We start from the raw sequence: 26,594 nt of genomic DNA on the forward strand, positions 1-26,594 counted from the left end.
AGTTTATCGGACATTTTAAACATTGGGACCGGGTGTGGTCATTTAATAGAAAATCCCTCTGTCTTAAAAAGTGAGAAAACAGAATATGAGGTGAAAAAAATTTAGGGACATAAATCTATTATTACTTTCAAAAACATTTAAGCTGTTTGTTTCTGTCTCCTTATAGACACCATGAGATTACGGGTTTGATCCTCTGTACAACCCATCTGTTTAGTGTGAAGCAGTGTTAGCATATCACGTAAAGCAATTAGAGAAACTGGTTAAACAAAGACTTCAAAACGTGAAGTCTCTGGTAGTCCTGGCTGAAATATTTAAAATACAACACAGTGCACTGTGCCTTTTCCACAGACTGCTCTACGAAACAGGTAACTCCCAGCAGAGGAGATGTCACTGAAAGCGTAAGATCAGATTTAACACAAGAAAGTTGTTGCTCTCCATCATCTAATTTTAAAATGCCTGTGTATGATTGACTTTTAAGCCAGCTCAGTAATTTAAAAATAAGTACTACACTGCTTCAGATTTACAAACTTAGACATGATGATTTCAGAAAGATACTGGGTGAAAGCAAATAATGCTTTCCCATTTTTCTTTGAAAAACTCGATCTTGACTGTTAAAAGTGTACAGTCAGCCATAAAGTTACTGTAAGTCACAAAAGGAAAACACATCCCTCAGAAAGCTGCGGTTTAAAGTGAGAAACATGCAATAAGAAATGCCTGAATATGCAGAAACATCTGTATATCAGTTTTATCTTGTTCCAGGTAATTTGCAGAGCTTATATGCTAGTACAGCTCTAGTCATTCATGAACAAAGACGTTTTGTGGTTTTAGGCATACACACAGAAGTAAATGAGTTTAAAAGACATAGAAAGCAATATAATTTAGCAGGGGGAAAATGAAGAAATTCTTGAGTTGCTAATAGAAAAGCAGCACATTGGCCTAGAAACCCCTTTTTGTTTATAATTTCATAAACTGAGTCAGTAGCCTGAGACAAGCCTGTCACATCTTTGGCTTTGAACAAGGGTCAGTGATGGATAACTGACCTCCTTTCTCACTTTTATCAACAAATGTCAAAAAAGGCAAACAACAGCAATGACATCCTGCCCAAACAGCCAAGAGTGTTTCATTTTCTTTGCACTTCTGTTTCCTCTGTGCCTTTAATCAGGGCCGGGGGATGTAATTGCTCTGTCTGGGCACAGCTTAAGGCATGCTGTGCAACTAACAATTAGTTTAGAGACTGAGATCTATAAATTTTGAGAAAAGAGTAAGAGGATTTGGTGTGCTTGAGCTATCCTTTCTAATGAAGAAAAATATCACACCGGAAGGGACCCAGAGTGTTATCAAAGCAACTTAATATCATCTGGTAGTGATTTGTAGGCCCTCATAATCTATTGTGATCATGTTGAAGGGGGAGGAAAAAGTCCACGTGTTCCACTATTTATGAGATTTCCAAAATGATGGCCGCCATCTGTGCAAACGCCACTAATCTCAGCCACCGTCTTCATGGCAAATGGCTCCATGAGATTGTCCGAGGGAAGGGAAACACTGCAGGAATGTTGGGCTATTTATTGTTTATAAAAATAAACCAACTGGACTAAGACATATGCAAGGAATTTATATCAAACAGCTGCAAAAGCAAGTTGCCTCAATAGGGAGGGTGCATTGATGATGCAATCGGACCACACTGCAAGAGTTTCCTATTAATCTTAGAATATACATGGCACGCTTGAGATACTGATTTGTCCCCATCTACACCCAAACTCACTTTATGCGCATATTCTTAAAATAATTCTTCAAAACAGTTTATATAGACTGAAACTAATCTATTATGTGAGTTTATTAACTAAATAAATATAAACAAAGTCTAAGAACAGTCTGTCCCCATATAAGCTTACCTCTCTTAAACATTTCCTCCTTGCTGTCTTAAGTTAAACAAGCACAATGCTAATACTGAGTGTCAGTGAAACCTCATCTTATATATACCAACTGTCTGGGATTTGAAAATTCCTTCTTTTATGGTGGCAGTCTAATCCTATCAAAGTCCTTTCCTCATTTCTTGAAGAAGACAAAATCCATCACAATAACAATATCCACTGAGAACAAGGAGTAAAACTATAACACCAAAATCATAAACGGTGCCACAGCAAAAGCACAAAGTACAGTATTTTAGTACTGAGCATGCATAACAGCATCAGACAAAGGGAAAAGGAGATCTGAGAACAGAGACAAGCTTCTTGCCTTTGCAAAGCTGGTTTATCAGACATGCTTGACACTGGAGAGAATCTTACTTATTTAACTGTTAATGGGTTGGTATATCTACAGCAACCTCTGGGAAATTCTCTTTCTAGGTCTACATGCTTGAGAACAGCTATCTTCGCTTTTCATTAAAACTGCATGCACTTTGAAACACCTGCCTTCAGGAAAACTCTCAAGCTGATTGACTCTAACATGAGAATTAATTCAGGCTGCTTTAGTGCATGGACAAGGCTCCACAGAACAGCATGTCGGTGTTAGGCTTTTCCATAATACAAACTGGCAAGGATTGCTCTTTTGGGAATCCCGCTCAGCTGGAATTCAAGCACTTTGTTTGACAACTGACTTTCAAGGTGTGTGTCCTCTTCTCCTAAACAAACACATGATGCTTGAAAGCCAAGATACAACAGTGCATATATACATATATATATAAATGAAAAAAAGACAGTTCCTAAGATATCATTTGCTATAGTTGGTGAGTGTTACTTACCCATGCTGATCCCAGAGCTTTCTAGCTAGAAGGGAGGAAAGTTTTTTTTTTGCTTGATTTATTTAAGAGAGTGATCAAAAAAGCCTCTAGTAGATACCAGTTGTGTTTTCTGATGTCTAGGAGACTCTGTGATTTGGGTCTTCCTTTTTTTCAGAGAAAAAATCATTGCCCAATCACAAAATAATTTTGCTCAGGCACACTAACAGTGAGGTACACACTTGAATGGGATGCTTGTTAACAAAAAACCCCAACAAATCCAACCCCTCACCCCAAAACAAAACCCTGAAATCACTCAAAGTATAGCTTACATGTAAAATAATTACATGCACATCATATGTATTATGTTACATGTTGTGGCATACTTGTTCGTTGGCCTCACTGAGTGAGTGAGTGATTTCCCTGAAGCACAGACCTCTACCATGCCCATGCATAGCACCAAACATGCCACAAAGCTCCAAAATTCACCTGCAGACCTTCCAATTCTGCCTCTTCCTTAGCTCCCACGCACAAATACTTGTAAGTTCCCTGTCCACAAACCCATGAGCCCCCATCCAAAAAGCACACGCTTGAGCAGCAGTTCAAGTCGTAGTTTTCCTACAGTTATGGCTAGTCTATAAAACAGCATAAAGGCTGTTTACATTTATTAGTGAATCTGAGAATAAACTTGCCCTTTTAGAGGCAAGAGATGGCTGAGAAACAAATTTGAAGATTACAGATTATCTGTTGTCTTAGCAATCACTGAAATGCAATCGTGGTGTTGCTGACATTTTTCTCTGACAGTAAGAGAAAGAAATTCTTGTATTTCCTTTCAGTCTCTGACTGTTCATTTCTGTTCCTGTGCTGCAGTTAATCCTCTTTGCTATGCTGAAACCTACAGAACTGGCCTCACAGAAACAGGTAGTAGCACAGCAAAGGTGTGGTCTGTGACCCAGAAGCCAGGGAACAACTGAAGGTGACTCCACCACTAAAGAAAATAGATTCCAGGACTGCATCAACAATAGACTGATCAGATTCTAAACGTTTTACTTTGAATACCTGCAAAGTCCTAAAGGTTTGTTTCATAAAACTCTTTGCTTCAAAGCATGCTAAGTCTACCTTACCAAGTAAAATAGTCTAAGAAATTAAGCTGTGAGTATTTAATGTCTGCCATAGAACTGGATTGAGACATTTTACATGAGCAATGGTCCCATCAGTATTAAAAGAGCGTGCCTAGAAGAATTTCCTTGCATGGGTGATGCTTTCTTTACCAATCACTTACTTCAATATACATCTATATTTTTAGGTCTATTACCAAACATACAAATACAAATATTTTTAACACACTTAGGAGTGGTACGCATGGAGACTCAGAAAAAAATTAAAGCAAATCAACTAAAGATAAATGTGCATAAGAGAAAACACCTTTAGCCTATAAATCGGTGCTCTTATGCATCAACCCATGGTCTGACACTGCCTACAGAAACACCGGCAGCATCCTCCTCCCATTTGTTTCTGCTGTCGGTGGGAGTTAACCAACAGGATGAGTGTGAGCACATCTCAGTTCAGTTTCCCAAAAGGAAGTCTCCTGAGCTGGTACACTTGTTCCCATCTCCTGCCGCAATTGATTTTGTTTTGAATTATACCACTCCAACTGTTTATGAAGTCATGCTATAAAGTAGTTTGTAAACTGATCTGGGTTCAAAAGCTGTTGTGAATCGCTGGCGGCAGGAGATGTGAGGTTGGCAACAGTCTCTTAAATCAGCTGTGCTACACAAGAAATAGTGGAATTGTATCTGAGGCTATCTTTTCCCTGGCAACTTTTGTGTGTCTTATGTCACTAAGTTCACAAACAGGTCACAGAACCTGATGGGAAATAAATTGCAGAGCTTGAGCCTCACCAGTGAACAACCTCTCCAAGAGGAAACCCTACACTGGCATTGGTTTGCAAAAAAGCATGCAGAATGGCCCAGGTAAACCCAAGAAGCTCCCAGTTTTCAAATATAGAGACAAGAATAGATTGTGTCCTCCTGTACATGTCTGTCAGGAAAGTCCAATTATGCTAAAGGGTCTGGAACAATGCCTAGTTTTTGATCCCGTTATCTCAAGCACAAAACAATCGCAAAATAAAATTTGCTAGCTGATTGCTTTTTAGGCTATGTTTAATAGAGATCTTTAAAACTCCAGTGTACTTCCTACTCCTACTTACTCCCGCATCATCAGTCATGCACAGCACTGTAAAATACCATGTTTGTCACTATTCTGAAATATAAAGGTATATGCTACATGTGATGTTTTTTTCAGGATTGCCAAGTGATTCATACTACGATGAATTCATACTATGATGGGGACAACAGACATTTCAGAGTATGCCAGAAGCTAACTTTTTTACAAGTTATTAATCATTCTTTCAGCAGATTATCATACCTTTTTCTATTAAAACACATAGAGCTATCACCCAGGAGCTAGCTGTAATCATGGTATTTTGTGTTCCTGTTCACAAAATATAGGTGAAAGTAGTGGTAACCTAGAAATATATATTGCTTTTGTTGTATATAGTAAGCATGAAGGGTTGTAAACTGGAAGATGCACAATTGCTTCATTACAAAATCAATACCAATCTTCCATTTCTGCAGAGTAGAGTCTGGATATCATTTACATGCTGTCTAGTGTGAGCCGCCTTACATAGAATTTCCTTCTAATTAGCAAGTACATATGTCCAAACTGACTGGGAAATAGGACTTAAAAAGCCTTAAAAATAACATATTATTTGCAGTACTATTATTCCCACCATTGCAAACATGAAAACATAAAGTCAATAAACACAGGTATTCAAAGGGGGTCCTACCTTCTTCTGCATGGACACATCATTTGAGAAGTTACCTGTTATTTAAAACATCAAGAAAATATCTTTGTTATTTTTATGACAGCAATTTTATTTATTAATTTTTTAAATCCTAGAGATCCTCTTTTGCCATCAGGTATCAAAGCACTTCCCGAGGGACGTAAACGTTCCAATCCCACTCTTAGAGGCTGAATAGGAGCTGGCCCACTGCAGTGGAAGCAGTTTAGCCAGCAGGGCAAGGGCAGAGCTAAAAGTTTACTTACCTTTCTATCCCACCCTCCTATAAACTAGATGTACTGCCTTTATTTCTATAGGTATACTATTTTAAAAAAAACGTAACTAGATCTTTTCTGATTGCTAAACACATGTTTCACTCACAAAAGTAATAGTTTTCAAGCCCTGAAATCTGACTTGATTCTTTTTCTAAATCTGGTATGTTGAAGGCTAAAATGGCACTTCTTTCAGTTACTGCGTACTGCACCATTGCTGTGGGAAGAGACAGGTCAGTGAAGCGTGTACAGAAAGGTGTTATCTTTTAGAGCTGGGTGGTAGCTGTTAAAGCATGAAATCTATAAACTTGCCCAGATTCACAGCTGTTGTAAGGAGGTTTGGGGGAGCTATATGTATTTGCACCAACTAAATATCTCATTTGTCAGCATGCTGAACAGGAACAGTCTGCAGATAGACATATTTCTGCTCTGTGTTCACAACAGAAAAATTAATTGCCCCTCACCAAACCCTCTAATATCACAAACCAATATGCCTCAAACACAACAGAAGTACCATCTATATTGTACAATGCAATTTAAGTGAAAAAGTGCTGGCTAAGGTCTACGTTTTAGCAGAAAAGTCCATGAGGAAGGAATTTATTTTTATAAATTAGAACACTTCATTTAGCAATTTTACTAAGTTATGTGGTGATTTTTTAGTTATATATGTTATATGACTAGTTAACAAAAACTGTCTATAGTGAGGAGTGAGCTGGAACAGACAAGATAAAATTTATGACTGTTTTGTATCAAAGTCAGCTGAATCTACTTGAAGCTTGAGGAGGAAACAAAAAGTCAGTCTAAACATTAGAGAAACTGAAATTTAAATGTTATGATAAAAACTCACTTCACCTGTAAAAACCCTGTGATGGTTAACAAAAATAATTTAATGCGCTCATCATCATCAGTTTTTGCTTTGGTCCTTAATACGCTCCTCCTAGTGTACAAACCTGAAACCTTCCAGAACAACAGACTCTCTGTCTGTGTGTGTGGGGTGCAATTGTTGCCACAAACCTGAAAAATTAAATGAACGTAAAACCATTTTAAGATTCCAGTCAATCTTAAACAATATCACCACAATACGGTATTTTACATCATCAATATATAATGACCAGAGTAGAAACGGGGTTGATCATATCAAAAGCAAAAGGGGACTCGTGCAGAATTAGCTTTGCTCAAAGAGCTGTCTGAATTCAGACAGGACAGCGCTATCCAGGCAGCTTCTCTGCTGCTGGGGCTGCCTTTGAGTCCAAAATGCTGTTTGACACTTATCCCATGTGTGGTGAAGTGTGGTTAGAAGCTAAAGCTGTTTTTCCCTTCTGAGAATGCTGTTTGCTGCTGGTTTTCACACTCTGTGGAAAGGATTTCCTCACAAAATCACCTTTTCCTTACATCGCTTTTGTACTTGCATTGCCTTTCTGAGGTTCTGCGGTGTAATAAGGACCATGCAGTATTGAGTTTACAATCAACAAGAGCTGAACAAATACTCTGTATGACATTTGGAGGAGAATATCAGCTGGTTTTTTTGATTGTGCAGTCAAATAAAAGAATAGTAGGTTAGCCTAATTCAGTGCCTTTTTATTCATATTTTGCTATTCTTAAAAAATAAAACTGTTTTTCAGGTTTCAGAAATGAAAGAATAAAAAATAAAGTAAGGAATGTTCTCAGCATTCTTGGAACAAGTGATTCTTAGTATTACTACTTTTTATGGGAGTGACTGTCAATCATCAATCTTAAAAAATGTCATAAACACCCACACATGCTATTTCGAAGATACCTAATGTAGGATATATAATACCATATTTGAAACTGGATTCAAAGCTTTTCATCTATCTAATAGTTAAGAACAAGGAAAAACACAAACATCAAATGAAATGAAATGTATTTGTTGATGCTAACTGCAAATATTCATTTTTAAAAATTAATAGTCTATTACATATCTGCTTAAAATTAATTTTTCATGTCTGAATGATGATAGTGATCCTGAAATGCCTGTACGCACAGAGAACCACTGATTCCAGCATGTGAACTGCCAAGCAGGGCCAATCTTAAAATGCATGTTATGGCTTAGGATTTCTTAATTTCTAAAAGAAATCCATAATCTTTCACAGCTTTCATCCCATTCTGACATGATCTCAGCTATTCATCAACAATTTACAATCCACAGATGTGGGGAGGGGAAATTCCACAAACTGATATTTGTAGAAGGTACTCTTCCGAAACAACACCAATATTCACCACAGCTTCTAACCCTTTACAGATTTTAACAAGGTATACTAAAGATGCAAGAGATGCACATGGCAGATTTCCACCCTGTTTGCAAATTGATAGGAAAAGTAATTAGCAGCAGTATATTTGGAGCTGTGCAAGGTGACAAATTATAATTTATTCTTGCTGTAACTGACCCAAGAGAAATACTCTAGAAAAGGACCTAGTGGGCAATCAAGGGACAGTTGTAAGCAGGTCTATACAACCCCATATAGGGTGACTGTTTAGAAAGAACTGCAGAGGAAAATACACACAGTGAAGTAAAGAGAAATTATCAGGAGAGCAGGTAACTTTAAAGTGTTTTGCTCTCTGATCATCTTTGAAGATGCTGACGGTGGTTTTAAGAGACCAGGTAATGTTTCATCTAATCCAGCAAGTTTACATATTACTACAGTGAGCATTGTTTGTTGTCAACCAAATGGACCACAACTGGCTATGCAACGTTCATCAAACAGCCCAAGGTCATGGTCACAGAGCACTGCAAGAAGCAGTTAGAGCTTTCCTAGAGGGCCTGGTGATCGCTCACTGCGCGTTCCAGCAGGGCAAGGAGCTTCTAGGATGCAGCCGAGCCGGAGTCTGCAGGCAAGTATCATACAGACACTAAATAAAAGGAATTACAGATTCAAACAATATCTAACATAACATTCTCTTCTTTTCGCATCTCTTAAGTGAAAGAAGTTCAACAATGCACGTGAAGCCCAGGCACTCACAGCAGAGGTGTGCAAGGAAGACCACACACTTGCCTCCCCGTTGGCTGGGGCAGGTGGCAGGGCCACCTTTGCACCACGTGCATCTTCCTGCTGGCTCCTCTCTCTGATCCAGTACAAAAATGGAACTTCAGGGCCACTAAAGGAATACTGGACATATTTCTCAATCTCAACTCCAGCTTTCAAATGAGTGCATTATTTATTCATTACTACTACATTCAAAGTGCTGTTTCCCTTGTTACTTGGCGAAATAAATGAAAGAACAGCAATATCAATCTAAATCCCAATTTACAGCTCTTTGAAGCCCCAGCTGACTGTATCATAAAATTCTCCCTACCCTCCCCCTTCCACTCTTTTCTGCCTTGCATCTGATTGAGATTACAACTGCCCGCTGCCAGGAGCTAGAGGCTGACCTGGTAGCCTCACTTAACAGGGGAATCTATTACAATGTTCAACAGATTCCAAGTGGAAGGAAAGGTGGTCCTGGACTTAAGCTGAGCTTGGATCAGCGGATGGGGCTCTACATGTGAGATGCACCTGAAAATACATTTCTTCTCTGGAGAAAAACTGAGCTGAAAAAGTAGGGAAGACCGAATTGTCAGAAAGTACACCACACCGACACAGCTCACGTACTTGGAGAATTTTTTCACTTCCTTGTTTTCTTCCATATCATATGAGAAACAAAATATCTAAAAAAATTTAGACCTGATTACATCATGAATCTTGATTTTGATTTATTTGGGGAGACACACTAGAACATCACTGTTTCTCATGTAGCTAAGCTGCTCATGACTGTAACACACAGTTCAGTCCCTTCTGCTCCCACAAGGCTTCCCCTGGCTAAATTTGCAAACTTGCTGTCCGTTCCTAAGCTGTTGTAAGAAATACAGCAAAATGCAGGCAGTTTAAATTGTAGGCACTTTTCTAGTCTGATAGTTTTAGAACAGGATTCATACTTTATCTTCAGGTCATGGCCTTTTATAATTATGGGAAAATTCTAGCTTTGACTATCCAAAAAATTCAGCCCAGACTGGACTTGGGGTCTTAATCTCTGCTACTTTTGACACATCATTCTTGTAAAGAAAATCTTAAACCCAAATGCTTATATATTGGAATAAAAAGATGTCAAAACTTTCACAGTTTTAAAAATCTATGATTTTTAACCCCCACATGGTGATTCTCAGCGTCCTGTCTGCTGAACACTGGTGACAGAGCAATGTGGCTGTCAGAACCAACACTTCAGCTGGATGCGAGGGGAAGCTTTGCCTCAGACTGCCCCACCGTTAGCACTCGGGTGCTTTTGCTAGCAACATCAGCTGCACTTTACCATGTGTTGTGAAAACCTTCCTTCATCGCAGAGCAGGGAGGGCTTGGGGGTGTGATTTTTCAAAGGGTTTTAGCTCTGACCAGCTTCTATAGTGATTTAAACTCCAAGGAGCCCTTAAAGGCCATATTATCTGTCACCTCTCACCTTTCAATTTCATAGGAGCTGCTTTTGACTAGTAAGACAGTCAAGTTACTTTAATACCAGGGAACATGAATTTGTGTCTCCCTAAATATTCAGACTCACAGGGAACAGCAGATGCTTGACCTGTGCAGATGCGTAGGTGTGTCAGTGTGTGGGAAAGGAGGAATGCACACACGTCTAAGTGTGCGACAGCTAGGAGATGGCTCCTGCTGTTCGCTTAACTGGTTAAACACACCCAACTACTTTCAAATGGGCAGTAAAATACTAGCTGTTTAGGACACACAGACCGGCAAACTATGACTCAGGAGGAGGATCTACTGTGACAAAACCAAATGTAGTCTTTACTGTTTGAATAGGCAGCTCAAAGAGACTGAAGTAGGCAGAGTTAAATTAAACCAAGGTCAGAATGTAACCATTGTTAAGACAGATTTAGGCAGCAAACCCCAAATTGCTTGAGGACACAAAAACTGGTGGTTTATCTTGAAATCTAACATGCGCTATCTGGCAACGGCATTGTTTCAATTATGAAACAATTCACATCTCGGCTGACACATGTAATGAAGCTTGCTACTTGCCTAGTACATAATTTAAGGTAAAAGAAAAGAGGGTATGTTTTATCATGGTCTATCATATCTTTGTCTATTGTTCTGCAATCCATTTGCATACCTAAAGGGAAATGGCCTTTTTAATTTCTTTCCCCTCTCCTAATCATCTGAGGCCTATTAAGAAGTGTTCTGTATCCTGTAATCAGGCAATTTATACAGTGTGCACCCTTAGGCTACAACCATTACAAACAAGCTGAAAAAGTCCTTTACAATAAATGATTAGCATGGGAAGACACCATTCATAATTAATTTTTTTCTGTTTGTGTTGGCAGATGGTCCCAGACATTGAAGCATGAAGAGAAGAGGGCAGCCTTAGAAGAAAAAGAGAAATGTCTGTAAGACTGCTTCACTTTGGGAATAAACATGCTCACCGGCTTTTCATGAATTTGTGCATGTTAAAGACTGGATTCAAAGACAGTGGAAGTCAAAAGAAAATAAATCCTATACAGCTTCTGACCAGGACCTGAGCTAAAACCACAAGAAAAATATTGACTCGAAGGGACAGTATGACTGCTTTTTTTCATCATTTTCCATAAGGGTTATTCCTGAGGCAGACATATTGCGCCGCTGGATTAGAAAATGATCAGCTTTGTATTTCTGAAAGCTGGGGACTCACTCAGGCAGCAAATAAAAGGGAGTTCTGCTTTTAGCCACATTTTACAACATGCATTCTCCTACTTCCACAGAAGGACAGTTGATGACAACTTCATTCTCCATTTACTCATGTATTTGCTCACTGTTTACATGTTACTTTTCAGTACTTTAAAACAACTTCTGATGCACTTCTGAGTTGTTGGCATCACTGCAAACTCCCCCAGAATGAGACCCAGCCAAGCAGACCGTCATTTTAGTGGCCTGTGCCAGCACTTTCTTGGTGACAGGATAGTCCTGACTGCTACACAGCAAATTCCTAACTTAAGAATAAATGGAGCTTTTTCTGTCATGACTCAGAAGACTCTGACCCTCCCTTTCGCTCTGTAAGAAAACAGCAAGCTGCATTTCGGTATGTGATCTCTAGAATGTGATCTAATCCAGGCTCACTGAAGTCTCTGGTGTGTTTTGAGTGCTGGTACTGAAACCCAAAGTCACTGGCTGCGCCTTCAAGATCATCTGTTTGGATTTACGCAGACAAAAAATGCAAAGTCCCTGGATGAACTCTGAAGCATGGCACAGGGATTACAGGATCTTATCCAAAAATTCAGTTAGCTTTAGCCACATCTCATATCTGTGGTACCTAGTTATAGCTACACTTGCCAGGAAGAGACGTTCGCCACAGCTTCCTAGGGCCAACATCAGATAATCCAGGTGAGCTGGACCTTCTTCAAGGAAGACATGACATTATATACTTCAGGTAGTGACACTGCCACAGAGCAATCACACAGTTAGAGGTCATATTAAGTTCTAGCCTGCTTTTGCCTCCACTCACCTAGCCTCCAGAGGCTTTATGAAGTTCTTGCTGTTGACTTCAGGCATTTTTCCTCTGCAAATATAAGAGCCAGCTTGTACTAGCACCTACAAGGCATTATGTGCTATGTTATAATTTCCAAAGGAAAAAGAAAATAGGAGCGTTTATTCATATAATATCTAAATATTTTCCTGCCTGCTGAAGCTAATCTCCAGCACAGTCTGATTTCAAGGCAGTTAGTGCTGAGGGCACAGGGGAGCATCCCAGGGCAGCACAGCCACATACAGTCACTTCCAAGCAACACACACGGGGTCTATGAAAACTGGGAACACACTTTCCACTGTGGTAAATCTTACCGACTTCTGTTTTAATAAGGTTTTGAGGATCATCACAGTTGTTTAATGTCACTTCAGTATCCTCTTTTTCCCGATGTGCCAAAGCCTACTGGCCCGACAGATGTTTTGAAATACCAGTGGGAAAGATATTTTCACTCCAATTTCAACCTGGCTTGAACCATCAGTTTTACCACCACACCACATAAAGTTCCATAGGAAAACCAAAGACTTTCATCTAATTAGGAAAAAATAAAGCTTCTGAGTTTTCAGGTTTTGTCATTTATCATATATTTTCTAACTCCATCAGTTTTATCTCACCAGAGAGCTGATGAAAAAGCTCTCTGAAAAAAAACTCCAAATCTAAAGAAGTAACCAACTCATTTCAGAATGGCATTTTTCTCTCTGCAATGCAAAACCACCTGAATACTACCAGAGAATTAGGAGTCACTAGGTATGCCCCTGGCCCACGCAAGTGTACTTTCAAAAAAACAGTCTGCTCCCTCTGGATGAATACATTGCTCTTCCTCACTGATTCTTTGCAATTGATGCAATACATGCACATTCCTGCTTCTCTGTGCAGTTGTAGCAATACCTGTAATAATAATAATAGGCTGCTACTAGCCTTCAGAATAAAACTAGCTTATTTTATTGATACAACCAACTCTTGAGGCCATTAAAAGATTGCTTTCTTAGCCCTTCATTGTGTATTCAGTAAAGATGGTAGCCAAGACTCCTGTCTTTCCCCCCGTCCCTTCAGCCACAGAATAGTACCTTTCTCTTCCCTTTCCCTTGCTGATAGACACTTAAAATTCAAATTATAATTATACTAGATCATAACAATATACAGGTAAGGCAGATGTTGGGAGCGAGCTACTTGACAGAGCCTCTTTATTTATTTGGATGACTTAATAAACTGCAGAAGCTGAGGTCATCAAAGCCTCTCAATCACGTTGCAGTCTGGTGCCAACAGCTGTAACAGAAACTGATGATGTAAAACCTTCTAAACATGCCAAACCCGAGTTTCACACAGGTCAGTCTGCAACAAGATTATTTTCTACTTGAACATTACACAGCAGTGTGCTCAGGTTTATTTATGCTATTCTTAATAGTCATAACCAGAAACCCTGTTTCACTTTTTCAATGATGAATGTAAAGACTGTTTTGTCTTGCAACGGTATGAAACTATACTGCTATAACAATATACTATATATGCTATACTATATAACTATAGTTCCAGTTAGGCAGAGCACAGGTATTCAAATTGGATATCAGAATTTGAGTTTCATCTTCTGTAGGAAACCCACCCCCTTCTTATTAAAAAATACTAATTATTACAAGATTGGGGGGAGAAAGAATAAATTTATGACCTTCACCATTTTCTGCCTCTTAAGTTTTTACAACCCTAATTCAGTTAGTCAGGAATTCCATAAAAAGAAAGCATGAATGGTACAAAAACATCCCACCAAAAAACCAAAAAGCAAAATTGATTGATCAGATAAAATAAAAAGGCCTTAGGCAGGATTTCAGGTCATGAAAAAAAAATCTGCAGGCAGAATATATACAAATTGCTCTATAGATAAACTATAATTGCAATCTATTAAGGGAAAGTAAGTAAATAGAAAAGACAGCAGAGGCAACTCTACATGGTTTTCCTGGGACACCACTGTGGCAAAGCCGAAGGGTCAGATTCCAACATCTAACGCACAGCACGTATTGCCACACAAGTCTAAAAAAATCTGCTGACACTCGTAAATTGCCACATGTTTGGATTTCCAACAAGATCTCACAACAAGCTGTGTTACTGCAAGTCATTATTTCCTTTGGGGGAAAAAATGTCTCCAGTGATGTTAAAACTCATGGCAGGATGTACTGTAGTGTCAGGATAGCTCACCGGGGAGCATTCCTGCCTCAGGGCCAGGAGGTTGTGTATAAATCCTGCACCTGGCTAGGGGCTGGGGAATGGGACTAAAGTTTAACCAAAAACTGTATAAAGCCAGTGGTTGTAGACAGTGCCATAGTGACAAATCCTGGGAGGGAAGGTAGACAGGTGTGCTGGTTTTGGCTCAAACAGAGTTAAGTTTTGTCATAGTATGGGGCTATGTTATGGATTTGTGCTGAAAACAGCATTGATAATGAAAAGATGTTTTTGTTACTGCTGAGCAGTGCTTGTGTAGCATCAAGGCCTTTTCTGTGCCTCACCCCACCCCACCAGTGAGAAGGCTGGAGGAGTACAAGAAGCTGGGAGGGGACACAGCTGGGACAGCTGACCCCAACTGGCCCAAGGGCTACTCCATACCGTATGATGTCATGCTCAGTATATATAAGCTGGAGGAAGAAGGAGGAACTGGGGGACATTTAATGTTATAGCATTTGTCTTCCCAAGTCACGGTTATGAGTGATGGAGCCCTGCTGCCCTGGGGATGGCTGAACACCTGCCTGCCCATGGGGAGTAGTGAATGGATTCCTTGTTTTGCTTTGCTTTGCTTGCATGGCTTTTGCTTTACCTATTGAACTGTCTTTATCTTAACCCAAGAGTTTTCTCACCTTTACCTTTCTGATTCTCTTCCCCACCCCACCATGGGGGAGTGAGTGAATGGCTGTGTGGGACTTAGTTGCCGCTGGGATTAAGCCACAGCAGTCCTTTTTGACACCCAGTGTGAGGCTCAAAGGATTCAAGATAACGACAGGTTTGATTGGAATGTGCTAGACTGAATTTATAGCTGTTAGTGCTGTTTAGCTATTAATGGGCAGGCTCCAGTGCTTGCCATGGGGCTTGCTTGCCTTACTGTAAATTAGTCTTATGCTCGTTAGTGGCTGCTTTTGCTTTTGCTGCTGCTGCACTGCTTATCATCTCACTGTGCTGTGCCTGGGGACGTTCTGATAAGGGCAGTGGCTCCATGCCTGGGCTGGCAGATGGCCAGGGCACTGCTGCTGTTTCTGTGATGCTGTACTGGACCGGTTGGAACTCCAGTGTGAACTCGAGTCAAAGGGACTGTGACCTGTGGATGAGTCCACATGGAAGCAAGACACCATAAAACACTTGTGGCTATGGATAAGCCTATGTCAGAGCAGGTACATCTTAAAGCATCTGTGGCCATAGTTATGTCTGCACTGCAGCAGGTACCTCTAAAAGAATTGTGTCCCAAGGATAAGTCCACACTGGAGAAGGTACACCTCAGAGTGGTGTGGATTACTCCATGCTGCAGCTGGTAGACCTTGAAACATCAGTTGCTGTGCATGAGATCATGCTGGAGCTCCTCAAAGTGTGTGGCCTTGGATAAGGCCATGACAGAGCAGGTACACCCCTGGAGAGACTGCAGCCATGGGTAAAGCCGTGTTGGAGCAAGTTTACTTCTGAAGGGACTGTGGTTATTGGTAAGGCCATGCTGGAGCACTTACGTCTCTGAAGGTGTTGTGGCCCATGGAGAAGGCCATGCTGGAACATGTGCACCTCAAAGCAGCTGTGACTGTGCATAATCTATGCTGCACCAGGTATATTCCCGAAGAGACTGTGGTACATAGATGAGGCTCCACTTGGAGCTGGTACATCCCTAAGGGACTGCAGTCTGTGGACAAGTCCAAGCCAGAGCAGAGGCAAGGGGAGGAGTTCCTTGCAATGTTAAACTCCATATAGCCTGGCCCAAAGGGACTGGAGTGGAGATTGCAATGGATATACCCTTAAATTGTTGTAGCCTGTGCTCTGAGTTGCATGTCACAGGAATTACTATAGCAGGAACCACCTGAAGCAATGGAGGACAAGCCTTATGAGAAGCAGTGCAAGTGCAGCAGTGACCTGACCTGAGCTGGGTTTGGTGCCCGATAACTCCACTCAACAGACCACCTCTTCTGTCCAGAGTGACAACCACAACAGATGGAGCCCAAAGTCATGGACTAAGTGAACCCAGTGAACATTGTGTAGACATTTTACAGACATTTTTCAGGAGTGGTCCATAGACTAGGGGAATGATACCTGTGTATTATATCAAGGGATGGGAAGGGGGGAGGATGTTAATAAGGATGTATTAGATAATGTGGGACCTGAGCATGATGTAAATCGTCTGGAATAAGGGGTAGAGAATGTCCTTATTTTGGCTTGAATAGAGTTAATTTTTTTCATAGTAGCTAGTATGGGGCTATGTTATGGATTTATACCGAAAACAGCATTGATGATGGAAAGATGCTTTCATTATTGCTGAGCAGTGCTTACACAGCATCAAGGCCTTTTCTACTCCTCACCCCACCCCACCAGTGAGAGGGCTGGAGGGGCACAAGAAGCTGGGAGGGGGACAGCTGACCTGAACTGTCCTAAGGGCTATACCATACCGTATGACATCATGCTCAGTATATATAACATGGGGAAGATGAGGGAAGAGGGGGACATTTGGCATTAAGATGTTTGTCTTCCCAAGTCACAGTCACGCGTGATGGAGCCCTGCTGCCCTGGGGATGGCTGAACACCCGCCTGCCCATGGGGAGTAGTGAATGAATTCCTTGTTTTGCTTTGCTTGTGTGGCTTTTGCTTTACCTATTGAACTGTCTTTATCTTAACCCATGAGTTTACTCACTTTGACTCTTCCAGTTCTCTCCCCCACCCCACCATGGGGGTGCGAGCAAACGGCTAGGTAGGACTTAGCTGACAGCTGGGATTAAACCACAACAGGAACAGGGCAAGCCTCCCATTGCATATGCATTTCAGAACTCTCCTGTGTGGAAAGTGCATCTGAAAGATGCTTACACAAGCACTTGCCTTTTCAAAGGTATACTCTAAGCTATAATGAGCTTTAGAGATTTTTCTGTCAGAGACCCATGCTAATTAGCTCATCTGCATTCTTCAAAATCACAGACCAAAGAACCACATCTAATATTTTCCCATAAATACATGGTATGTACTTGTTGGGTTTTTCTGGAATATGGATTCAGAAGAAAATGACCAGAAGCACTGATTCAGCTTGCTCATTGTCTGTGGTATTTTCAGATGATTCTCAAGATCACAGAAGTTCTTACAGGCTTTATATTTTATATTGTCACAAAAAAATATGCTTCTTCCTATATGCAGAAGAAACAATGGAAGATATTGATCTGGAATGGCTTAAAGCTAAACATTCAGGGCCTACAGAAAGCTCAACACCTTGCCTGTTTTGTCTATACTGTTGCTTTAAAAGCCCAAGGATCTGTGAAATAGTGTTGATCTGGGCCTTCTGTTGATGTGTTCCTTCAACAGCTGAAGTTAGGAGCTAGCATACAAAACTGTTACTGAATTTTCCCAAGTTTGGACACAGAGAAAGGGGGAGAATTTTAAGCACCAACTTATCAGCGCAGTGCCCTTTGATAGGTAAGAAGAGGCTGAGTTACCTGTATGAAGTCTTCAAGTTCCTTAGTGGAGTAGAAATGAAACATCTTGCTATCATGAACTGATTTTTTTCTTCATAATCCTGCTGAGAGACAGGGAAGTGTTCCTGCAGTCTGATGAGGGGAAAATCACAGTTATCAAAGTGATCTGCAGCAGACACACTGGATGATCTAGGAATAAAACCAAACAGAACTGAGTCGCAGCCCAGTGTCCTATGAACATCAGTCCCAGTGCTCCCACCCACACCAGGTCCGCACTCACAGCAGCTTGTGGGTAAGGACTGGCTCAAAGATTGGTGATAACCACCATGGACAGTTTTTTTCACAATATGCTGCCTGCACTCATATGGCTGAATTCAGTTTTCACATAGCAGCTGGCAACAGCCAGCAGCAGAGAAGGCACATAGGTCCCTGGAAAACAGAATCAAATAGCACCCCCAAAATAATGCATAACGGGATGTCAAGGCAGGCCCTGAGCATCAAGACAGCCGTAGTTTTCAAGGACACATCTGTTATCAAAGCTGAAATTACGGTCTGTTTCTGCCTTTCAAATATCCATACATGAGCCATCGCAAACCAAACAAGGAATATGGCACTGTCTTACATCAGCCCCAATACATCTTACGAAAATCAGGTCTAAAATTTTGTGGGTGTGAACATTACTGCTAATGGCATATGATCGACTGTTTTTGCCAATATAAGGTTTGGCCCAAAGTTGATAGAAATCTATCCACTGTACAGGTCTTAGTAGCCTCCGTACCAGTGTAAGACCAGCAACGCCTAGCCAAATATTGAATAAAAAGCACTTAAATGAAATTAGGATATCAACATTGAGATCTTATTCATGCACGTTATGCCATACAGTGACAGTCTTTAAAATCAAAACTAAATATTTATTTTACGTTATGGTTTGAAGCAAACCCCCCCCATATACTTACATTTCTGACTACTGTTTAATTCAGTACATTTAATTCTCTCAGTGACATGCCTTTCTTCTACTCAAAAAAAATTTAAAATATCTTATACACTGACTTCTGGCTTCATGTGGAAGGAGAAGAAATACTATGAATGTAACTCCACGCTTCTCTAGATATATCCTTATTTCGACAGTATTGCTGATTCCAATCACACGGTATTGTTGAAACCTACAAAAAACAGTTTGTCACAAAACCCACTAAACAGCAACAATCAATTCATTGCTGACAAACAAGAGAAATTTAAATTAATACTTTGCCTAGGAATCATAGGTTATCTTCTAATAAAAACATCATAATTGGCTTGCATATTTATGCATAATATTTACAACTAAAACAAAACTGAGTTGAACAAAGGTTTGTACTAGAGGTATAGGCTTGACTTAATTTCTTTAAGAGGCATTTTATTTTACATACAAAAAGTATTGCTGTATATGTAAACTGGTTAAGAACATAAATTAACTTCTCATATATAAATGTGTTGAGTCAAACAGGAAAAAGCTATGAAATCATTTACTGGATAAATCTCTCAGTTTCTATTAACACACTTGGATATTACAAATATACCAGCAAAGAATTCAAACTGGGATTGGTTGGACTTGCCTATTTTTTTTTATTAGGCTGATCATTTTTTTTAAATATGTATGTTACCAGGAATCTAAGGTAGCTTAAGAAAAATGTACAATCTATGATATATGTCCTGCACATATATATATACACACACACCCCTTACTGAGAAAACAAAGTTATTCATTAGATTTACAGAGGGTTAGACTCAAAATTACAAGACCATCTAGACACAAAGGCACACCTAGTGATGTTTGAGAAAGGCTTAACTCAGTTCCTGCGAAATCCTTGGAGATACTGACCTACATCTTCATTCCCCTAAATCTGACTCCTTGTTTGTATTACAGAAAGAGGTCAGAGCTGGTGCTTTAATTGTCTAACGCTGTAATGGGACGTAATTTAACAGGACTATCTCAGTACAGAAAGGTCTCACATTATACGCTTTTGGCTGAATAAAAAAGTTTTCCCTAAACATCTATTTAAAGGCCTGACCTTTAAGTACAGTGAAAACAATCCAAAGTATTCTGAATTTATTGGACTTTGGAAGACATTTTAAGAGGTCCTGATTCAGAAAAGCCCATTTTTATTTGAATCTGAACCATGACATTTATTTAAACTTTAATCAGGCATGTATACAATGATACACCACTGATGATAGCATCAATGGGGTTGAAAACAGGAGGATTTAGGACTCTTAGCACTATATAAGTGGTTAGGCTTGCTCATCATGGCCTTATGCACCACGGCTACTCTGATTTAGCTGCATTGCACGCAGATTATTTTTAGCAGATGGAAATGATGAGAAGAAAAGGCAAAGGGCTCGGTCTAACATTTCATGAAGTAACCTTATGAAACTCTTGAAGAATATTTTGGAAGATAAATATGCACTCTTTGTTTTCATAAGAATGTCACAATAATGTGCTTTGCAAGGGGGAGTTTTTTTAAAACAGAATGGGAGGACATGGCACATGGACAATATTATGGACTAATCTGTTATGTATATTCCTTGGTTTTTAGAGTTCTTATAATATTGATCTGCAGCAGTTTTCAGTTAGGCAGTTGTAGATGACAATGGTACTCTGAAAAAAGTTAAATAAGATTCTTACAGCTGTTTCCGTACGCACGCTCACAGGAACTAGTGACATGAAAGGTTTATGCTACTGTTCGAATGGAAACTAATACAATTTCTTTAAACTAAGTTTGCTTTTTACTATCTTGTTTATTTGTGAGGTGGAAAGAACAGAAATGATGGATTTTAACAATATATACTTGTGCATGCACAAACCCACACACAGCACACACACATATTTATATAGCATAGACATTATTTCTCAAGATGTACCAGACTTACAATCCCAGATCTCAGAAAATTAGAGCATTAATTATCTGATGTTTATGAAGAAGTAATTTGAGTCAATGAAACTAGTTATGTGTCTTTAGATAAACAGATGCATAACAGCATGTAAAGACTTACTCACTGAAATTAGCAGGGAAATAGCAAACCCATTAGCACAACTATTTGTAACTTACCTAATAAAAGTGAAAATATAGTGAGTCAATCTCCTGTTTGGTATAAAACAGCACACCTTACTGACATGAATGGAGCTATGCTGATTTACACCTATTGAGGCAGCAAGCTAATAGATGTAAGGATAAACTGATCCTTGACACATTCCAGCAACTTCCATCAGTCGAAATACGGAATCATGTTACAACATTATTTTTGAAGATTTAATCAACTGGAGAAGGACTATGAAAATACTAATTATTTTTTTCTTGTCAGATGACTAGTAAAAAACCCAGAAGTTATAAAAAAATCTCATAGAGAGAGTTTAACTTGGGGAAAATAAGAAAAAGAAAGGGGAAAAAAAATCAATACCCAAGGATTAGTAACCAAAGATACTCCAAACATAGCTTGTGGTGAATTCCATTCCCTTTAGCAAATAATATTTAAATACTTCATATGGAGAAGACTAAGGATGTTTTACCCCAAAGTAGCTGATATCATGGGGGTAATACAGTTTCTTGAAACATCAGAGTCCTTGGCTAAGGTTCAGTCTCTGCTGGATTCAGTGCACTTGTAGAAAGTCAGGCTTTTGTGTCTTTCTAGTGCATGTCCAAACTACTAGAATGCGAGAATGATGCTTTCTCTGCTCAACGATATACAAGCTGACCATGCGAAGTGGATCATCATCAAGAAGATGAGAATCAGAGTACACATCGTCTTGTGGAAGGGTGAGGGCACTCTTTTGGAAGGCAGGAAGGCTGAGATGTGCTTGAGCCAAGGAATCTCATGGCATTTATTTGGTAAGAGGACACAGCCCTCAAGAAGTTTTGTGAACTTAGCCTTTTATTTCCTTGATTCCATTACAATGCGCAAACCCAAAACATTTTGAAACGTCAAAACAGTTCATTTTGACATTTTCAAAATGAAGCATTTCAACATTGTGTTGAAACGTTTTTGTCAGTTTTGTTTCTACTCAGACTATTTATCAAATAGTTTCAGCCACTCTGAAACTTCTTTGTTCAGAAATAAATGTTACGCTGATTTTTTTTCCCCCACTTAAGCTTTGATTTTCAAATAGCTCAGCCACAATCCTACTTAGGCTCGGTAAAATTTTTGTTCTATTTTATTTCAAATGGTAATTTTAAGTACAAGGCTTGCTGTAGTCTGAAATGCAACAGACTGCTTAGTCAACACCATCTCTCCGAATGTTTAGGAGACCCTATGGTGTTTAGAAGGAAACATGATATGTAACATGCTGCTAATTGAATAAGACAGCTTTTATTACTAAGCAGTGTCTTTCCATTTCCCACTATAGTCAAGATATTTACATACATCTAATGCTTCAATTTACAGGCTATAAACAGCCAAGTCATTGCAATGTAATTAATAATTGCTAGTGTATTTGCATGGAAATTATTCAGCAATTAATATTTTACAGGAAAGAGTAACAGCTAATTTTGACCTCACAAGACAATGTGCCTAATGATGTATTTTCTAGATCTCAGAAGCAACAGACTTAAAACAGGCTAACACTGTTAAAGGATTATTAAAATCCAGAATTTTCAATAATTCTTCACTATATGTTTAGATGTGTCGTTTATTCAGGAGCCTTAGCTGTAGGTTTGAATCAACAGTAGAAAAGCATGCTGAAATGAAATGCTTGTTATCATTCAGATCAGCTGAAACAAACAATACAAGTTTCAAGGAATCTCTAGTCTGGTCTTCTAGTCAGTGTATTTTCATTTAGAGAACAGAGCAGAAAGGCCAGTAATGTATCATCTCACAGCAGGGAAATTGCTTTAAAAATGTGTATTTTGGGTTATTAATCTGTTTTGAATGTGTTAAAGATCCAATGATATCAAAATACATCTTAGAAGCTTTACTGGAATCTTAAGAGTGTTATATAAAAAAATGGCAGATGCCGTATAAATGATGGCACGGGAGTGTATACACTCAGGCTATGGGACTAGCTGGAAAGAAAATTTAAAGCTAATTCTAGCCTGGATTAAATGTTCTCCTGACTTTATGGGAAAAGTTTCAGCCATGCTCAAATATAAACCCATGCTTAAATATGCGTCCATGCTTCTAGACACATAGCTGTCTATTCCTTCTTTTTGATAAATGTAAATAATATACTGTGTGCTAACTGTAGCAGGAATTAAAGTGCATGTAATTTTGACTTAGAAATTGAATTTGTAGCCATTTAAAGATATAGCCTGTGCAAAACGATGAAAATTTTAAACTAAAAGATTTTTATAAAAAATAAACTACTGCAGTTTATAATCAGCCCTATGAAACCTACCATTAATTCTTTGCACTGGACTTATTTTGCTGATTCTACAATTAATCAATATCCCTTCCTAAAGCCCAGTGAAGTCAAGAGGCAATTTCAGAGTCTTCAAGGTACTAGGTATTTAAATTCCTAAATTAAATTAACAGTCACAATTTCCCTATCTTTCACTCAAGCCCGAGTGCTTCACAAGGATAAAGAAAATACATTTAATCACATTTACCAAGTGAGTAATTATGCATTTTATCAACTTTTTTATGTTCAACCAAATCCTACCGTCTAATGCAAGGTAATTTTGCAAATATAAGTTGCACCTGGAAGTTAGTGAAGAATGTATGAGAAAGGCTCATAAAATGTGATTCTACAAAGACTCAGGCCCAGCTTACAGCCAACAGGCTTGGAGACCTCACCGGTGCCTGCAAATGGTGAGGAAGACATTTGCACAAGTGAATTGTAAGGAAACATTGTGTTTCTTAATGTCAACAGGATTACTCAGGAACTTCAGCGAGGCACACATTCTGAGCTGTTTGTAGGATCAGGATCCTATACTACCACTGGTACTTTCTCCAGTAATGTACACTCCTATGATCCCTCTAGAACTAATATCCAGAAGATGTGCTCTGACAATAAAAATGATATTTGCTAATAAAGTTTCAAAAGCCTGCTAGAGACTCTCTTAAAACTTCTATCTTCAAAGAACAAAGCAAGAAAGTTCAAAGATTACAAAGGAAGGAAACAAGCTCTCTTTCAAAATACCTGTGAAAAAAATTTAAAGCTTGTTGGTTTTAAGCTTTTCTTGTCATCATTCATTAATTTATTTGCTCTACTCATATCCTCAAGAGAGTAAGACCCAAACCCTGACAAAGTCACTGCACAGAACATTATTTTTAACTTTGCATGTGTTGCTCAAAGCCTTGTGCTCAGAGCTACAAGAATATGTCTAGTCTCACAAGTCAAACGCGGTGCAGTTCCTTACGTTGACTGGTAACTGTTAGTAATACGAGCAAAAGACATTGCACGGCTGGTGCCAAAGCTTTGAACAAAATTACTTCCTTTAACACACCGCCACCTTAATTATGTGCTGGGGAACATAAAGCAGGTCAGACAATTTGTACTGGGACATCATAATTCCATCAGTATAATGCTGACATTGCTAAAGATTTATGAATGGAATGTCGTAATTATTTTTTTAGTAAACATATCAAGTTTCGCTAATGGGGGGGCTGGAAGTACTAATTAGCTTTTGGTTTTTTGGTGGGTTTTTTTTTCTTTCTTTTTTTTTTTTTTTTTTTTTTTTTTTTGTGTTGTATCTTATAAGATGTGGGGAGCAGAGGGTGGAGGGGAAGGATCTGTGACAAAAACAAGCACACACACAATTTATGTGCGGCCTGTAATTCAAGCAGATGTTCTTATATAAGGGCTGGAGGGATTAAAGCCTTTCTGCACATAATTCCATTTGCTAACTACCTTCTGTCTGCACAAACCTTCCAGGCTATGACAGACTTTTGCTAAGCTACCTTTCTTCAAAAGCAAAAAGGAACAGAAGAAAAAGAATCTTAACAATTTCTGCTGTCAGGTACCAGGGTTTGGCAGTTTGACTGAGGCTCTTTAAGCTTTAACCAGCTGGGTGATTCCACTGGAAGTTCCATTGGAATTATTGTAACTGCATCCAACTCTGGCAGAGTTTCCTTTGGAAAGCCATTCGAAACAGCTCTTGACCATAGTAGGTACATATACACACTGGTACTGCAGAAAAAAATTGTGCTCATGATAAATCTGAAGAATTTGTATCAAAATAATATTCAGAACCTCCCCCCATGGTGTCCATGCTCAAAGATTTGTCAAGGTAAATAGATAGCTCAAACAGAAGAAAGAAATTGGTAAAATTAGTTAACCTGTCAATATTACAATATGGCAATATCACAAAAGCACAATCACAATACTACAGAAGCTGGGGGAAGAACATTCCAAAATTACTATTTTAACGCTTGCCTGACAGGCATGCTGTATCCAAAATAAAAGGACTGGTCATAATTGTGAAGAATTCTAAAGCTTTCACTAAAAATTATATTCACGTATCTAAACAAAAAATTTGACCCAAACCACTTCCCCAGAGACATCTGTGCGATACCACCCTGACATCATTGTAGTAACTCAACATTTGCACCAAGCAATACCCAGGTATGTCTTCAGGCAAAACCTTTTTCTGTGATCACTTGTAGTCAGATACTGAACTTTCTATGAAGGAAATGTAATAAACGTAAGGATATTCTTGTAGCAAGGAGGAACTGTTCAGTACCTGGGATCTCTATTATTCTTCCTCCTCCCTGAAAACCAGAAAAAATACAAAAAAATAATCTTTCTAGAACAGTGTCATGATCTTTCTACCACATTTCCTTCTTATGAGTAAGGAAAAAAAAACAACCATGAACTAATTCTTCTTGCACTGTCTCTTAAATAATGCTCCAGCTCTCTATATGGAGAGAGGCAGAAAGGGAACAGGATTTAGTTCACAAAGTGAAACTGGAACTGAGCTTTCAGTCCTATATGTCATGTTGTTAACACATTAAAAAAAAAATAATAGAAAAGATTACTCAAAACTTACCTCTGATATTGCTGGTGTAAATTGTGGTTTTGATGGATTTCTTAAAAAACCTAAGTGCTGCCTCACCACCATCTGCAAAAGACTTAAATAGGTTTAAATACATACTTTCAAGGACATCTTTAATGGACTGACATGACCTAGTTCAGGAATATTTTGTATAATCGTCTTTTACAGTCTCTGGGCTTCATGAAAAGTTTCCTGAATACGTTGCACAAACACTGAGGACTCAGAGCAGCATGCATCTCTGCATCTCAATATTTCTCAAATTATCTTTGAAATAAAAGAATTTGAAGTAAAGCACGTAAAGGCCCTATAAACATGACAGCTAACGCACAGTGATAGGACAGGTTTCTGATCTCAGAATAAAAATTAACATTAAATTTTTATCCAGAGATTGGCATCTAATTATCCTCATATTAAAGCACTTCCAAACAAATCTGGATAGCGTCCAGACACCTTGGGATTGCTTGTTTTCTTTGAAAAGGCTTCTAATATGTTGTTGATCGTAGAAACTCCCATCTTCTTGTACTTCAAATACATGACAGAAATGAAACTTGTTTTTTTACTCCAGCCAGCTGCGGCACCTGCTTTTGTGTTCACTTTTCATATTTCACTAGTAATTTGCAGCTTCGTTAACAGCTCATGGGCATGTTACCTAATAGTAGTCTTCCTAGTCATGCTTTC

General features: G+C 39.0%; 1 long non-coding RNA gene across 1 annotated transcript in view; it reads right to left on the bottom strand.

The window, feature by feature from the left end:
* The window catches only part of LOC121097975, a 37,758-nt gene extending 11,675 nt beyond the window's left edge, over positions 1 to 26,083 (bottom strand). Inside the window, exons 1-4 of the long non-coding RNA XR_005831134.1 lie at positions 25,911 to 26,083; positions 18,906 to 19,112; positions 17,971 to 18,138; positions 5,565 to 5,599 (exon numbers count right to left, since the gene is read on the bottom strand). This is a non-coding gene — a long non-coding RNA (uncharacterized LOC121097975). The remainder of the gene's footprint in view (positions 1 to 5,564; positions 5,600 to 17,970; positions 18,139 to 18,905; positions 19,113 to 25,910) is intronic.
* Positions 26,084 to 26,594: the final 511 nt, after the last annotated feature.

The sequence above is a fragment of the Falco naumanni genome, chromosome 15 (genome assembly GCF_017639655.2).
Source record: "Falco naumanni isolate bFalNau1 chromosome 15, bFalNau1.pat, whole genome shotgun sequence".
Taxonomy (NCBI): domain Eukaryota; kingdom Metazoa; phylum Chordata; class Aves; order Falconiformes; family Falconidae; genus Falco; species Falco naumanni.